Below are 13,613 nucleotides of genomic sequence, written 5' to 3'. Positions count from 1 at the left end.
ACAAACAAGCAATTTGCAGATGCCACATTGAGCTCTGGGAAGTCATTGTGGGTGTTTTCTTTCACGTTATTGACTAAACAACACAACAATTCATCAAAAGATTGAATAATCATCATCAGAACTGCTCTTTCCGTTTGGCCATGTGGATGCGCCTATTAGTCACCCAGAGCCACATGGTACAAGTATTAGCTACCATCAGATCTCACAATACACTTCACTTCACATCACTGAAAAGGAAGAACAAGGTTCATTTTTCAGGTAAATTCAAATTGTCGAGTATTTTCCAAAATTGAAAAGATGAAGTGACAGTAAAATTGCTAAGGTTCCACACTGCAGTTTGTCATTGGAGTCATTAGTCTTGTCTCCCTGGAAAAAATGTGTGGTAATCAATAAACTCATTTTAGAGTCTAAACGTTTGAGAATATCTGTCATAAGGGATTTCTTAGCCACCCATGTTGCGTCATCATTTACCTGCTGTATTGAACGCAAGATACAATGACTGTAACTCACTCAAAGGACTTTAATTGCTTTTGCATCTTTGTAAATGCACCAGCATTCATACAGTATCCTGGTGGAATAGTCTGCACATTGCTCTTAAGATTACTCCCTTTGCTCAGATTGGTCTGGGAGTGTCTCAACAGAAATTACACAGATTTGTAATGGGTTTTAAGTCTGGGCATTTGACTTTCACGTTCCTGCTGAAGCCATCTGCTAATTTGGCTGTGTGCTTCAGAGTACTGTCCAACTTAAATTACTTGACTTTTTTGTGGCATACTAAAGCAGATTCTCCAAAATGGTAATAACTTCCTTCTACCTTGACAAAAACTTCTCGTTTCCTCCTGCAGAAAAAAGGTATAAAGCTGCCATAACCATGTGTAACAGCAGAGGTGGTGCTAGATAAGGGGTTTCACCCTATTGCTTACTGATGTAATTTGATGGATCTTACATGTCTAAACACTAAAAAATACCTGATTTCCCTCTGTCCTTTCTGACTTCTGGAGCAGTGTTTTTAAAACAGCACACACGTCATTATACATACACATGCGGTTTGCAGTTGTCAAAAAGGCTGCAGTTTCTGTGAATTTATCCTACAAAACCACTGACCTAGGTTTAGGGCAAAAACCTTTCTGGTTAGGGGATATAAGAGACAGTATAAACAGGAAATAAATGATGTACATGGCAGAAGTAAAGTACTTACGACGAAAGTTATGTAAAAAACATAAATTACGTAAAAAAAATCTTGGTAACACTTTACAATAACCATCTAAGCGATATTTATAGATGGTTCATAAACCAATTATTAACCATTTACAAAGTGCTATACATATTTAATCTTTGAATGTTTTCAACCAATTTCTTAAAGGTTTATGGATCATTTCAAAATCATTAACATACTTAATATTGTGTTAATAATGTTAAAATGAGTGCAACTAAAACTATTAATAATCTATTAATTATAATGTAATTGTTTGATAATGGTAAAGTAACTATAAACTTGCAATAATATACCATCTATTTGTCATTTATAAATTAGTTAAACATTAATAAATTATGTATTCACCATTCTAAATGGCCTATATAAGGTTTATAAATGATGATTAAACATTAATAAACTATCTGTTTACCATTTATAAATGAGGGTTATTGTAAAGTGTTACCAAAGTCTTTTACTTTTGTTTTCACGTGGGACATGAACCCCATTCTCCTGGGTAAAAGTCCGCTGTTTCTTCGACCCAAGTTGACATCCTCCATTTAAGCTCTGCATCCCCATCAATCATTAATACAACGTCAGCAAAATGATGGGAGGACAGTCTAAAATGTAAATATGAGTCATACCTTCTACCACCGCCCTGTATTGTAGTTTTTGGAGGGGAGACCAGTCTCGCCATTGAATAAGTAGTTGGCCTATAAATCATAATAGTTGCAGTGACCACAAGGAATATTTAATGAAACTTATCGAAGACATTCAAAATCTACATTTGGATCCTGCATATTTCATTTATCACACTGTAAAAAATGTCTTTAGATTTTACAGTGAAAAACTGCTAAACCATGACAGTAAAAGACCGTAAAATGATAAATGGGTTAATTCAGTTTCAGTAACAATGACACACTGTGAATGTATATACCAGCCAAAATAGTATTTTTTACAATTAAAAAAACATTACTCCACTATAAAATACACTGGCACAGTGTTTGTAACAAGATATACTGTAATATATATATACAATCACTGTAATTTTTGCATTTGTTTTTTGTAAAAAATACTTTTTCTAACCCGTAAGTGTGCTAAACAACCATATCTCTAACAAAAATATACTGTAATACTTAATGCAAAAACCTTTAATTTATGCGGCTTTTAGAACATATTTTGTTGTCAATTATATGGCAGAACAGCATTTCTTTTGATGGAAAAATGTTTTATTTTTTACTGTACAATATGGAATAAAATGACAATCTTAAATGTGAAATCAACAGTGCTCATATAATTTTACCGTAATATTAGAAAAAGTGTTTTTTTTACAGTGCATGTTACTAGCATAAGTGTAAGTGTTTTTACTTAGACAATTAACTAATAATCTGTTTAATTTCTAATAAACTTTCAAGGTTGGAGCAATTGTATCAGGATCTGATGTGAATCCTCTGTCACAGCACATAATATGGAAAATTCCACACGGCTTTCAATACTTTCCGGAGGCACTTTATGTGCAGTTGCCAGGACAACACAAGGTGCTTTAAGCAACTTAACTCTGACTGATTGACCATCCTTTCAGGAAAATGGTCCAATCACAAAGAAACCTCTCAGGGGCTCCACTGATCATCTACAGCATACAAGTGTGTATCCTCAGTGTGTTAAGATTTCACACCTCCGCACAAATGTGAGCATACGTGGGCATGAATGAAGCCTGTGGGGCCTTTGTGGTTTCTTTCCATGAGCTGTGAGTTTGTGCATGCTTCTGATTTGTTAATGTTCATGCATACACTCAAACACATACAGTTTGTGGGTTCAGGTGAAGATAGAAGCACACACATTTCTCCCGTTTGAGCAGTAGTCCCTGTCACTGTGTTTCATTTTAATCAAAAAATAACCTTTCATATGTTATCTATGCTGCCTTTCTTTCTCTCACGGGTTGTATTTCTTTGCAAGAAATTGCTTGTATCATGAAATTGATGTTTATTATCATCATTTTGTCTCATACAATCAACAAATCCAGTAAATCTCTCACAAGAGGCTGCACCTGTCAGTGGTGCTGGCACATCTGGAGTGATGTGGGTTTGTGAGTCGGTGCACAAACCCACATGATGCAGTTTCTGTTTTGCCAAATTTGGAGCAATATTTAGATATACAGGTTACCATTTTAGTATCATTTATCATTCACTACAGCAGGCAAACAATGATGCCACGTGCACAAGCTTGTCCAATGCATCAAAACTGATATGCTCTATTTGCATTAGCAGGTTTCGTAAAAGCAAAGAGGAAAATTAAAAAAAATCTTTTTTTATATAATGAGATTTGCATTTGATTGTAAGGCCTTTAAGCTGCTTTATTTGATTTGTAACTAATAGGAAGAAGAGACACATTCATAGACAACAAATAGAAAAATTGCCTTCATATCCAGCAATCAAGGAGCAACTTGGAAAAGAAAACTCATCATGCTGCTTATAAGCTGCATTGAAACTGTGTTAAGCACATAATGTAGACATGCACAGGTCTGCAGAGTGGATCTGCTTATAAGGGAGACAAATAGTAAGCTAACTGCAGGCCAATATGTACATTTAATATATTAACCACATAACATTTTATTCTAAATATTATCTGGCAACTGTTCAGTGTCAGTGGTGGGCGGCTGCCAATGAGCAGAGCGAGCTCTTCACAACACAAGCTATCGATTGAATGCTTTGTATACATCATGCCCTGCCTTCGAGGTTTAAAAAAAAGAAATAGATTTTATAATAAACTACAAAAAATCATTTCTATTGATGGACTTGCACAATTTCAATTAAACATGTGGAAGCTATTCAGTTTCTTTCTAAATGACATAAACTGTGGGCGAAATCGTTGAACATATTTCCATGTAGCCCTTTTGATTTTCTGTTTCTGCACCAGTGGAACGATAACGCTGAATGCACTCTTATGGTAATGAGACAAGTGAACTGAAAAATTAGTTGAATGGCTGCAGGCAGCTTAACTGTCAATGAAGGGTCAAGTGTGGCTTGTGGTCTGGGTTGTCCATACTCAACGGCTATGTGGACATCTAAACACGTTTGTGTGTGTGTGTGTGTGTGTGTGTGTGTGTGTGTGCATGTGTGTGTGTTTGTGTGTGTGTGTGTGTGTGTGTGTGTGTGTGTGTGGGAAATTACTACCTCAAATTGAGTGAGAAGGTGAATCAAAGATCAAGTCGAAGTTCCTTTTACTTTTCTTTATTATCAGACATCAGAATACACTGTTGAGGAGAACTTTGTCCATTCTCAAAGGCTTCTGAAAAAAGGTCCTTCTCTAATCAAGCCTGAAGTCTCTCTGCCTTTTTCTGTCTTTGTCAGATCATTTAATTCAAATGTTCCGTCCTACACCCAATGTATCGGCACGTTTTATGGGAACGCACACGCTGCTAAGTCTACTTTTTAACCTTAAAAGGAATTCAACTTATACTGTTTATATTCAAATTCCACAGCTTCTAATGTCTGACAAATCCCAGATCCTACAGTTCATTGTTCTGGTTTAAACCTGCATGGAGACTCTGGCTGGGTGCTGACTGTTATACACCCAGATAGTCACAATGGACCTTTAACTAAAGCAGAAGACTTACATCAAAAGTAAGAATGTGTGTGTGTGTGTGTGTGTGTGTGTGTGTGTGTTTTGCATTCCTTTTTAAATGTTAACTCACATGGGAAATGGAATCTGTTGGATAATGAATGCTGATTGAAGAAAATACAACAACAAAAAAATCCTGCAGTCTAAAGAATGCTCTCGCCTATTTTTAAATTCCATCATTTCAAGTTTCTCGTATCCAGATGGGTTTTAAATAGACTTTCATTTACACTTGGTAAGCAACACTGCAAACTGCTTTTCCTACTGTACAAATCATGATAGCTGCTACTGCAATCCAGCCCATGTTGGTGATGCACTTCAAGCTGTGAAAAAAGTGGAAAAAAAAACAGTCCAGTTCAGCCTAAAATCTCACTTCTTGTTTATACCATATTACATTTCTATTTATCTTCTACAGTATCAACAGCAGCAGACCTGGGGTCAGCTCTTGATCTGCTTGTTTGTTTTCAGATCTGAATTGAAACATTGAATGTGCTGCTTTTTACACAATAAAACATCAATAGTAGACAATACTGCAAAATGCTGGAATCAATTTTTTTTACAGCCTTTACACCTTCCTTATACTATATCTCACATCCCATACGATCATCATTTACCATATTACATGATATGATGTTAATATGCTGTTTTTTTGCATCATATTTCATCTCTGTATTATTAGACACACAGTTTAGTCATATCATCAGTATCCACCTGCACTGTTTTTAATCACACCACTTTCACTGAACTTGTCTTCATATGCTCTTGTATAGTTTTGTATTTTTCATCTTTATTCCTTATCATATCTTATCTTATCACCTGCTATGTTGCACAGACCCCTACCAAACATCCAAAATGTATTATGCTCATTATAAAACATATGTTTAGATGAAATCTAACATCTACATGAAATACATACATATGAATGTCTAGATAATATTGAAAAACATGTGTAAACTTTTCTATTATTAATAGCTTCCAAAGGGCAATAACAGATGAAGAAAGAGACACAGAAAATGCACTTAAAAGTACAGATTTATTTAGAAAATGAATAAATAAATAACAATAATAATTTGTGAACAAAACTGAGATGTGATTTGCAGCACAGTCAGTGGTGTAAGTGAGTAATGTTGGCCAAAAAAAGAAACTGTACAACAAAATGAAATGATTCAACTGGTGGCAACTGTTATATTCACCGGGTCCATGTGCTCCCAGTCAGCCCTGCAGGAAAAAAACAAATGTGCAACAGGGCCAGCATAAATCATATACTGCTCTCATGATTTATTTATCTATTTATTTATCTTGCATTTCAAGCACAGATGGATTATTAACACCTAGCTTGTTCTCAGAGTGAACTGAGCACAATACATTCACACTGTGCCTGTACATGCCTGTATGTATGTGTAGGTGGATGTTGTGTGTGTCACTATTTTTGGAGCGAGGGATTTATCTAACTTGTCATCACCTCATGCTCTGATCGAAAAAATCACCCTACATGGCTGCCATGGCAACTTCTCATCGCCTGAGATAGCAAAATGTTTGATTTAAAGACACAAGTGTGATTCTTAAAAATAGCACATTTACCAAAAGAAGCAAGGAAACATGCTGGTTTGAGGAAAAATAAAAGTCAACACTGGTTTTACATTTTAAACAAGTTTGGAGACAAACACTGCAAAATCAAATAGCAATTACATATCCGGTGTTTCCTGCCTTCTAATTTTGCACAGTGGGTGAGAAAATGCTTCCTAACATCTGTCATTGCAATCACAGCAAAAGGAAAAAGCTCACAAAACATTCCTTTTACAGAAACTGACAGTTTGCAAGGAAAGAGAATGGTTTGTTGCGGTTTTCTGACAAACAATTATTTTTTTTGTTTGCTGTCAGAAACCGAATATGCTGTATTTAAGCACTGATTAATGCAATGTTGAACAGACACGAGGCCAGCTTCGGCTCGGGACTTTTCTCTCGTGGCTGAGACACAAAGCATGACAGACGCCATGTGCCACCTTAAAGGGCTCAAGCTGGTACTTCACATGATGGAGGGAGACTGGTCTGAGCTGGAGGCAGACGATAACGTGTGCGCTCGCTCACGCATTGCGTCAGACTCACAATTCAGCGCGTTCCATCACAATTTCCCAGTCCGTCGACGCACACAGTCCTCAACACACACTCTCGTCCTCTCTGCTGGACTTTCTACAGAGTAATGTCTTCATAACGCCGAGCCTTTTGACTCCAACAGGCTGAGATTTCTCCTGACAGACTGCTGCTGTTGCTCGTCAGCCAGCGAGAAAAGAGAAAGGTCAGCTAACATGGAGTGCATTATCACTCAATTCCCCCGTCCTCTCCTCCCTCACAACCTCCTCGCCTCCAGCTTGCACAAAGAGCACCCAAACTGAAGTAGTGTGTATATTAGGGGAAAAAACATAGCTGGTGTTGTCCATTACATTGCATTAGCATTTTGATTACTCAAGGCTAGTTTGCCAGTGTCACCTGTTCCCTTGTGTGTGTATGTGATAGATAGCAGGTTGGTGTGTTAACCTCATTCTGTCTCTCTCTGTCTGTCTCTTTGTCCCTCTTCCTTCTTCTTCTACATGCAGACCACAGATTGACAGTTTAAGCAGACAAAGTTTATCTTCCTTCTTTAAGCCTCCATTAATGAGACTCTGCCCGGAAAGTTTTTTTAAAGAGTCTGTGTTGCTGCTTCAAACTTTCTGAGGCTCGTCAGGGGCCGGCAACCACACTTTTAATTCCCTAAGGACAAATACATAGTGTTAGAACTCTTTGATATGCTGGTATGCTAATGCAGGTCAAAGACTCACTGATGTTGGTATTGATACATGGTCAAATAGCTGGAGAGCTCCCAAACAGCTGCTTGCCAAACAGAAATTGAATAAACTGGAAAACTGGGTCAAACTAACAAAAAGATTAAGACCACAGTGTCACATAAAATGTGTGAAGCACTTACAATCAAGGAAGGGAAATTGGATGCATTCTGCAGTCGGATCAAAAACGTTGAAGTTAACAGCAGTTCAATTTTGCATAAAAAGTAAAATGTCCATGCATGTATTTATTGCTTTAAGGCACATGTGTCAAACTGATCCAGGAAAGGGCTAAGTGGCTGCAGGTTTTTGTTCCAACCTAGCAAGAGCACACCTGATACGACAAATCAAACAAATGAAGACAGCCCAGGTGATTAGATGAGTGGAGTCATGTGTGCTCCTGCTTGGTTGGAATGAAAACTTGCACCCACTTGGCCCTTTCCTGGATCAGTTTGACACCCCTGCTTTAAGGCATTCCACTGGCTATTATTCAACATAACAGGTCCAAAACTGGTAAATCGAGAGCTTACCGGTCCATCTGTGTTCCAACCCTCAGCTATGGTCATGAGTTCGCGTTGTGGCTGGGGAGAGGGGCGCCTGGAATGGCCTGCTTAGCCTGCTGCCCCCGCGACCCGGCCCCAGATAAGCGGAGGAAAATGGATGGATGGAAGGATGGATGGATGCATGGATGGTCCAAAACCACAGTTTAAAAATCGAAAAGTTTAAAAAATGATACTTCTTGTCCTGACAATTTAGTCTGACAAAATCAAACCGTACTGTGTCCAGCTGTTCTCTACATTTGAAATCATTGTTTATCCAATTTGCAAAACAACCTGAGGCGCACGTTTCATGTCGTCCTTGTATTGTAAAGAACACAATGCAGAGGAAGCAAACAAATATGTTTTTTGTTTTGTTTTGTTTTATTCATTTAATCATTTATTCTCCTCTGTTTTGGACAAAATCCCTTCTGTGTATCACAGATCATTTAAATTACAAAAATACAAAAAAGTAAGTAAATAAATGACTTGCCTTACAGTTTTAGGAGGTCAAGCAGTTCTTTTGTTTTTTAATGAATGGCATGGTGGTCATGATTCTGCCTAATCCTTTCACATGTCAACATTTCAATGAGCAAGACCCTATACCGCAAATTGCTCCCAGTGAGTTTATGATTCAATGTTCCAGGGTCCAAGCCCATGCATGTAACATGAGGGGATATCTTTTGGGATATTAATAGATTTGCAAGGTTTGCAAGGTTTTGTTTGCATATGTTGCGCACAGTCAGGGGGCTAGAGCCTATCCCAGCATGCAATGGGCCAAAAGCAGCAGGTTCCCAGTGATTAAATAACAAAATAACAACAACCAAGTAAGACCACAAGGTTTTTATCTTATTGTTCATTGAAAATCTTAATCTTTAAAAACTCCGATTTGACAGTGACGAAAAGACAGGAGTAAAAATAAAATGACAATGGCTCAACAGAAAATTAATTATTTCGAATAGCTACCTTAATTTCTCCTGGGGCAGAGCTCTCAGTCTGAAGTGATGCCTGAGAGATCAAAAAGGGTTAACAAGCCCTTGTGTTTTTGATTCTAAAATAAGACACATTCACTGGTGACTTTAAGACCATTAGTATAAAGAACTAGCTGAAATAATAATCACTGATGGAGTCTTCAGAATTAAGGACACTTCAGCAGAGTACTTTATAAAATGTATTACATTCTGGAGGACTAAAGGAAAGTCTGACTGTAAAAAATAATATAAATATATTGAATATCTTGACCTTAGTGCATCTATAAGGGTGAGTCATTTGGCTTTTCTTTTATTCTCGGTTATATTCACTGCAGCATCAAAGAGTGAACACAATGTCTGACTCGACAAGTCTTTTATTCCTAAGTACTGACTTCACAATTAGATTAATACAAAACATTGTGTCGGTCTTGAGACTTAACATTTTGCTAATTATGCTGGGTCTTTCAGAACTGTTAAAGCAGGAAAGAAACTGTGAGCAAGACAATTGATGCAATTGTTGACATAATGATGATTATGGTGTTTTCCACAGCTCTTAAACATTGATGAAAGCTGACAGCTTTATGTGTTTTTGTCCACCACTGGGCTTGTTTTTCACCAGACCTTGCAGACTTTGGATGTGTGTCCTACCATAGCTGTAAGCATGAATATATTTGCAATAGTATCATTTCATTATCAACTCATGCACACTGGGACCGAATGGCTGGAGTCACCTTGCTGTCAACAGGCTTTTACCCAGAGGGCCAGCACAGGGTATACAATGGATATTCACTGTTTTGGGCTCAGACTAAAAGGATGAAGGGAGAACACTCTGCAGAAGTGACATCCTGTTCATCAAAAACATGTCCGCCAGTCCATTTGGTAGTTTTACTGAACATGAACAGCTTGGTGCATTTGTGGTAAGAAAAAAATCACACAGTAAGTCACACTTTTTACATCAAGGCCAAATCTTTCATGTTTTTCTCAGTATGGTTCCAGTAGTTGACATGACACAATCCCATATTCAATAGGCGAAATCAGAAAAGCAGGGAGGCAAATAACTGCTAGCAGCTAGTTTCTTGGTCTGCTGTATTTCTACAGAGTGAACATGGTGAAAATTTGTGGTGTTCAGGGTTGCCAGAACAATTGGAGACAACTAAACGGGAGAGCGTCTTCTAGGATTCACAAAAGAACTGAGGGTCATTCAGTCTTTGGAAATGATTTACCTGTAACAAAATGTCATGCCCCTTGTGTAATAACTGCTGCGTATGAGGTGGTGTCCTTGCACAAAGTATCCAGGCAGTGATAAGTCAGTGAACGCTGGGTAAATCAAAGATAAAATTACAGACTAACATGTGCTAATGCTACATATAATTTAGCACATTGATAAACACACACTGTCTGTTGCAGATGCTAAAATTTACTGAAGAGTCACTTCGACAAAGCAACTTGCAGCTGGACTCCAAATCTTGATTATTTTTTAGCTTTATTTTGTAGCTTTATTGACAGTACAGATACTGAGAGAAGGGGGGGGGGGGGGGGCTTCAAGTCTTAATATTTATGACAGATCTGGAGTTTGTCCATTTGTACACTGTAAAAAATGTCTGTAGATTTTACGGTGAAAAAATGCTAAATCATGACAGTAAAAGACCATAAAATGATAAATTAGTTATTCAGTTTCAGTAACATTGAAACATCTTAAATGTATATATATCAGCCAAAACAGTATTATTTTTTTATACCTTACTCCACTGTAAAATACATTGGCACCGTGATTGTAGCAAAAATATCCTGTAATATGTATACAAGCCCTCATTTTTGCATTTATTTTTTGTAAAAAATACTTTTTTTCACTTTTAAATTAACTAAACACCATATTTCTAACAGAAATTTACTGTAATATTTAATGATAATATCTTTAATTTATGAAGCATTTACAAAGATTTTCTTTTGATGGAAAAACTTTAAAAAAAATATGCAATAAAATGGCAATCTTTAATGTGAAATCAACAGTGTTAATATCCTTTTACTGTAATATTGAAAAAAAGTTGCACCGTATTTATTACGGTAAAGTTCTGGCAACCACAGCTGCCGTTTTTTTACCGTAAAAACAACAGTTGTTTTTTACAGTGTACCTTTGCAGTCTTTTTTAGAATTTCAAAGACTATTCGGGGCTACATGATGGTTTAGTGGTTAGCACTCCTGCAACACAGTAGAGGGAGTTCAACAGTTCAAACCCTGCAGCTCTTCTGTGTGGAGTTTGCATGTTCTCCCTGTGTCAGCGTGGGTTCTCTCCGGCGCCTCCGGCTTCCTCCCACAGTCCAAAAACATGCAGCTTAGGTTTAATTGGTGACTCTAAATTGTCCGTAGGTGTGAATGAGAGCATGGATGGTTGTCTATCTGCTCTATGATCGTCTGGCGACCTGTCCAGGGTGTAACCCGCCTCTCGCCCAATGTCAACTGGGATTGGGTAAGCGGTTAATTATAATGAATGAATGGAAGATTCTCCAGAGAAGGAAAGAAAGTCAAACAGGTAATTATAATGTCTGGATACTTCAGGTTTGGAGTGTTGTCCGTTCCGGCTGTTTTAATACTCATCAAAATCAGCCAGAGGAAATTAAAAGGGTCAGTAATCTTTTTATTTATCAAAAAGATGCATGATAGCTCTCAGTGTCCTTGGAATTAAAGTGCACAGTGGACTCTGTCAGACTCTATTTTTGCTCACAAACATGGTGGTGTAAACAATATAAGTCACATGAAACCAGACCTTTTGTTTAAAATAATACTAATGTGACCAGCCCTCCAGACTCTCTGATCTGCCTACTTGTGTCTTCTTCTCCCTTTGCAGGAAGTGAGCTGGCAGAGTGCAGGTCGTTAGTGAGTCAGCTCACCTGTGCTAATGAGCTGGCAGGCCTATAAAGCTGGCCGGTGCAGTCTGCCTTGCACTCACTCAGCTCTCTCATGGTCTCAAGGTCTGTTTGTTCTGTTTTGACTTTTATTTTAGTATGCAACTTCCCAGGGCTTGTAGCAGAAAGAAATCCTGGAATTTTTTTTATGCATGGGGGGGTGGAGTTCAAAACAAATACTGCATAACTAAAAAACTGACATTCTTGCATTGACTGAAATCGTTAACGGGATCAGAATACAAAATCCTGTCAAAAATTGTGCTCCTTTCAAAATAAAATACGCAGTTCATGCAGCCTAAAACTACTTCACATCAACATTACGTCTTGACCGCGGGAACCAGATCAGCAATCAATCAATCAATCAGTCAATCAATCAATCAATCAATCAATCAAAGGGTCTCAGAGGGTGGACGATGAGATTGTTGAAGTGGAACATCATACAACCATTTATGACATAATATATTCTTTTTATAAGGATAGATGGTCGGATCAACAGATTTTCCATGTCAGATAAGAAAAGTAAGCTGTTTGTTGTTGTTGTTTACTTTATACACACAGTTTATCACGGGATCTCGTTACGGGTTATATCGTGTTCTCGTTATCTCGCATGTATATGGCTGGCTCGCTACCCTGCCGTTACACGCCTGGTGGGAACTGACGGCAGGCAGAGGACGGAGCTAAACCGCGGCTGAGCCGTTCCGCGCCCGGTGGAGATCCCCAGTAAGCTTGACGTGTGGGAGAGCGCACGATCGGACCGTATATAGCCGTGTTTCGACGAGGAGGAAAAGTGGCCACCGGGAAAGTCTCAGGCCACACCCTCTCAACTGTCCGCTCTCTCTGCGTGTCTCCGTTACAAGTTAGCCCCCAGAGGGATTTAGCACATACACACTGTACTGCTACAGAGCTAACTGTAGCTAACTGCTGCTAATGGCGGCTCTTCTTAATAAGCCGGCCTACGGCTCGTTAGCGGCTCGTTAAAGAAGAGTAAGAAGGAGTCTTCTTCTTCTTCTCCGGAATCCACCGTAATGCTGTCCTCTACCGGTCATATCCAGATCTAACTAACTAGGGGTTTTTGGTGTGTGTTTTTTTTTTAAAACATTAAAAAAAACACAACAAAAAAAATTCCGAGCCGGATTTCCGGCACCGGTCTTCAAGCCCTCACTTCCTCTTCCAGCATTTTCCACTCAACCCAACAGTCATTCTCCCTCTTTTTTTTTTACATCATTATAAGTTATGTTTCAAGGAAGTAAAACATGTTTGTTAAATGTGTTCATTTGAGACATGCCTCTGTCTTTTTTCACCTCAATGTGTCTGCATGAGAACCTCGTGGCCTTCATTAAATAAGAAAAAGAGTAGAAAAGAAAATGAGATGCTGACTTGACCAGTCTGAAAAACTGGTCTGCTATTTATACAGTCTGACATCTTTCAACAGCTGAGCAATCCTGTCGTGATGTGTCCTGCTATTCCTGATACTGTCACTGAAATACCATCTGCACCGAGTGCCAAGAAATGTTTAAATGTGTTAAACTGCCGTACAGCTTGTGGCTGCAGTTTCCACATGAGCGGAGGTGTGGATA

This window comes from Centropristis striata, chromosome 20, assembly GCF_030273125.1.
Source record: "Centropristis striata isolate RG_2023a ecotype Rhode Island chromosome 20, C.striata_1.0, whole genome shotgun sequence".
NCBI lineage: Eukaryota > Metazoa > Chordata > Actinopteri > Perciformes > Serranidae > Centropristis > Centropristis striata.
Note: the sequence above shows the minus strand (reverse complement) of the source record.